The sequence below is a fragment of the Musa acuminata genome, unplaced genomic scaffold, assembly GCF_036884655.1.
Source record: "Musa acuminata AAA Group cultivar baxijiao unplaced genomic scaffold, Cavendish_Baxijiao_AAA HiC_scaffold_198, whole genome shotgun sequence".
Lineage (NCBI taxonomy): Eukaryota > Viridiplantae > Streptophyta > Magnoliopsida > Zingiberales > Musaceae > Musa > Musa acuminata.
The window spans coordinates 30,001-35,000 of NW_027020469.1; positions in this window are offsets into that span (position 1 = coordinate 30,001).

Below are 5,000 nucleotides of genomic sequence, written 5' to 3' on the forward strand. Positions count from 1 at the left end.
GGTCACCGCGCCACACAAGAACAGCCCAAAAACAGGCCAAAACAGCCCAAAAACGGGCCAAAACTGGCCATTTTTGGCTGCGCGAGCGAGCGGCGAGTGGCGAACAGCGAGCGAAGCGAGAGGCAGCACCGTCCCTGCTATACGAAAGCCCCATCCAGCCCTGTGCCACCCGGGGGGTTCCAGGGTGCTGAGATGGCTGACGTTTTGCTCCGCTCACGACGGTCACCGCACCACGCAAGAACAGGCCAAAAACTGGCCAAAACAGCCCAAAAACGGGCCAAAACTGGCCATTTTTGGCTGCGCGAGCGAGCGGCGAGCGGCGAACAGCGAGCGAAGCGAGAGGCAGCACCGTCCCTGCTATACGAAAGCCCCATCCAGCCCTGTGCCACCCGGGGGGTTCCAGGGTGCTGAGATGGCTGACGTTTTGCTCCGCTCTCGACGGTCACCGCGCAATGCAAGAACAGGCCAAAAACTGGCCAAAACGGCCCAAAAACGGGCCAAAACTGGCCATTTTTGGCTGCGCGAGCGGCGAGCGGCGGACAGCGAGCGAAGCGAGAGGCAGCACCGTCCCTGCTATACGAAAGCCCCATCCAGCCCTGTGCCACCCGGGGGGTTCCAGGGTGCTGAGATGGCTGACGTTTTGCTCCGCTCTCGACGGTCACCGCGCAATGCAAGAACAGGCCAAAAACTGGCCAAAACGGCCCAAAAACGGGCCAAAACTGGCCATTTTTGGCTGCGCGAGCGAGCGGCGAGCGGCGGACAGCGAGCGAAGCGAGAGGCAGCACCGTCCCTGCTATACGAAAGCCCCATCCAGCCCTGTGCCACCCGGGGGGTTCCAGGGTGCTGAGATGGCTGACGTTTTGCTCCGCTCTCGACGGTCACCGCGCAATGCAAGAACAGGCCAAAAACTGGCCAAAACGGCCCAAAAACGGGCCAAAACTGGCCATTTTTGGCTGCACGAGCGAGCGGCGAGCGGCGGACAGCGAGCGAAGCGAGAGGCAGCACCGTCCCTGCTATACGAAAGCCCCATCCAGCCCTGTGCCACCCGGGGGGTTCCAGGGTGCTGAGATGGCTGACGTTTTGCTCCGCTCTCGACGGTCACCGCGCAATGCAAGAACAGGCCAAAAACTGGCCAAAACGGCCCAAAAACGGGCCAAAACTGGCCATTTTTGGCTGCACGAGCGAGCGGCGAGCGGCGGACAGCGAGCGAAGCGAGAGGCAGCACCGTCCCTGCTATACGAAAGCCCCATCCAGCCCTGTGCCACCCGGGGGGTTCCAGGGTGCTGAGATGGCTGACGTTTTGCTCCGCTCTCGACGGTCACCGCGCAATGCAAGAACAGGCCAAAAACTGGCCAAAACGGCCCAAAAACGGGCCAAAACTGGCCATTTTTGGCTGCACGAGCGAGCGGCGAGCGGCGGACAGCGAGCGAAGCGAGAGGCAGCACCGTCCCTGCTATACGAAAGCCCCATCCAGCCCTGTGCCACCCTGTCACGGACAAACTTCTCAACAAGACGTTGGATGTAATGCTTATGTGTGTCCGTGTCTTTTGGCATGTTCATGCCCTGTACAGAATGTAAAGGGGCGGCCGAAGGCTTATAAGTCCCATTTTAGTTGGGTTGGTGGCCTCTTTAGGCTTGTAAATAAAGGTTGTGTCATGTGGACACGTGAGAGAGCTTTTCGGTCTGTAATGGACCATTTTACCCTTTGTTGTGCCACTGTTCAGAGCTTGTAAAGTCTGTTTGTAATTTGCATTGTCTATGAAGTGTTTTTCGGACATGTTTGCTTGTGGATCCCGTTTGAGGCGTTCTCTCTAACCCGTTCTCTCTTTTGGTGGTCCTAAGGGACAATGGGAGGCTTCGGGGAGGCTGACCTTTGCGGACGGACACGCAAGGGTGCCGCACGCCTTAGGCAAAACCAGCTGAGGTCGTGACATTTGGTATCAGAGCGGGACAAGCACTCATAGAAACACTTGACATGCAAACGTGGGGGACCTAGCAGGGCTGCGTTGAGGGCAGTCAGCACACGCGCGACCGTTTGAGGGAAAACGGGCATGGAGATGTAGGGAAAAGAGTCGCTCAGAGGAGCGGGCATCTGGCATTGGCATTCAGAGGAATGGCCAACCCTTCGCGCAAGAGGCACCACGAGAACAGGCAAGCTTGGAAGAATTTGGAGCGCACAAAGGTTGGGGTGGCTGAGTTTGAGCTACGGCTCAACGTTGACAACTATACTTGATGGTGCTCTAGGCAAGCGAGGCGCTTGGCAAGAATGAGACCATCCAAGGTGGAATGAGTTGCTCAACGACCAAAAGAGTTATGCAAAGCTCACAGAGGTGAGGGGAATTGCTAACTCGAAGAATTTGGTACTCATGCATGGGCTTGTATGCGGACGACGGAATGTTCGTGGCCATCCCAAGGCGGTCGAGACTCGGCACCATGGAGCATTGAAACTTTCTCTTCGGCATGCGAAGGATATATCCGGAGGAGGCTGAAGTGTGCAACTAGTTCAGCATGTTGCTAGGCCTTGAGGGGTGCAGCGGTGGCTGTATTGACGAGGAGTCGCAATCTAGCAAGTGCGTTTGCAGGAGGCAGAACAATGCACAGTTTGTTCAGCAGATCGGAGTAGTCCAAGGGGATGGTGGTCTCCGAAACGAAGAGAGATGTTGCTCCAATGGGATAGTTATCCAGGAGGGATAAGTCTCGGCACTCCAGAGGGAGAATCATGTGAGACGGACTTCACATGTTGAGGAGGAGTACCTCACAAACAACAACTCCACGAAGCTCAATGGACCGAGCAAGCAGCGAGGAGTTGCTGCATGATCTCGCTCGAAAGAATGCATTGGTGGATGCATTGCGAGATCAAGTGGGGGAGCAACACAATTGAAGGCACACTTGGAGTCGATATGAGATCGGACTCAAGGGAGGGCTGACCCGTGGAATGGTGGGCACGAGGGCCACCATCGACTCAATGCGAAAACGAGGAGCGGAGCAACTTGGGTGTAACTTGGCGAAGTACCCAAGCCGCATGAAGGGAGCCAGCAGAGAAGTTGGAACATGGAGCAGAGGCACAGTGCTTTCCTTAGACAGGGGTCAAGGACATGAACACTTGCAGAGGCAAGAGCAGGATCATGTTGTTCCATGGGTCCTTCATTCTGACGGAGCGGACTCATCTTGCATGGTGCCAAAGACGAAGGGAGCTTCAGGGCACATGCACCTCATCTCGGAGGAGCATTTGATGAAGGAACTAAGGCGACTCAATTTGCGGAGGCGAAGTTGAGTTCAGAAGGCCTTAGCACGGGGCAAGAGGACGCAGAGGCGGGTACTCTTGAAGAATATGCCACAGTGTTGCCATTCGAGTTGCTAGGAAGGAAGCGGTGCGCAGCAGAGATTGTGCTGGTAGGGGCAGAGGCCCAGGATCCAGGCAATGGTGCACAAATTACAGCGAAGTCGGCGGACTTTGGGAGCTACTAGGCGATGGACTGTCCTAGAGCGGTGCTTCATCTAGGTGTGACCCAAGAGTGGGTGGATGAAGATCGATTGCCAAAGGAGCGAACAAAATCGAAGGTGGAAGAGACCCGGCGATGTATTGGCAGAGGCCACACATGGAGGGTTCACAATTCGAGTTTATTCCCCAAGGATCAGAATGCAATGGAGATGTCACCAGGAGGCGACATGGTGCAGCGGATCGTGGTGGAACAGTTCGTGGCAATGCGATACACACAACTCGTCCCGTGAGGGATGTGATCATATGGAGGTATGATCGGGAGCTACTGGGAGCTCCGCTTTGGTGAACAACACGACGGCAAGAAGGGCTATGGATTCAAGGAGTGAAGGCCATGGTACCGCAGAGGCGGGTCTTCCGGGCGTGCACCGAATTTTGCATCGGATGAAAACCTTGGTCATCAGCATATGGGGGCTGGGTTCCACCAAGGGAAAAGTTCGTATGCAAGTACCAGTGCGTTCCATGGGAGGGACTTGATCATGCAGAGGTATGATCGAAGCAGCTGGAGAGTTGGACTGCTCCAGAGCTCATATTCGCTTAAGGGAGCCCGGCAAGTCAGAGGACAAGGCCGAGTAAGCGAACGTTGCTACCAAGGAAGCTATGGAGAACAGAATCGGTGCAAACCCTACAATGCGATGGCAGAGGCCATGCATGGGAGTGCAGTCTGTCTTTCCATCGACCAGAAGGAGCTGCTTGGAGAACACAGAGGTGTTGAAGCAGGGGGTCGAAAGGGGCGAGGAAGCGACGACGAGTCCAGAGGGACTTAGCTACCCAAAATCAAGCATCAGTTAGAATGGAGGTGGACTCAGAGGAGGGCCACGGAGACATGTCTACTGATCGTGAAGAAAAGGGATGCAGATGCGAAGCGACGGATAGTAGGGCCATGGGCATGGCAGCGCCATGGTACCGCAGAGGCGGGACTTCCGTCAAAGTCATTGATCCCTTGCTCTCACGGAGGGAGAGCGTTTGGTCGTGAAAGGGGCCGAGGAGGTGGAGCATGCAGAGGCAATCTCCAAGTACCGGGACAAGGCTGAAGGGCAGAGGCCAAGAAACTTCGTAAGACCGGTGTCAACAAGTTTCTCATCAAGATTGTCGTAAGTGAAGGACTTCGGGTCATGCAAGAGTGCACGACCAAGGAACGAAGCAGGCAGTACGCGGTGCTGTACCTTTGCTACTCAGTGGAGTAGGCGGCAGGGTTGATGGAGAAGACGGTACAATCCCAGAGGCGACCTCATCTATCAGAGAATTACTCCAAGTTGGGGTGGAAACTTCCTGCATTCCAGAAGTTCGATGGCATTGAGAAGGTGAATCACAGTAACTAACTCAATGCAAGGAGTGCAAACACTTCAAGTGCTTCAGAAGTGTGAGCAAAGAGCGGGCGAAGACCAGTAACCAGCTCGATGCATGAAGTACAACCTCGAGGAGGCGGGCGAAGTCAAGTAACCTTTGCCTTCTCAACTCTTAAGAGAATGGGCGAAACCGAGTACCCCAATTCTCTTAT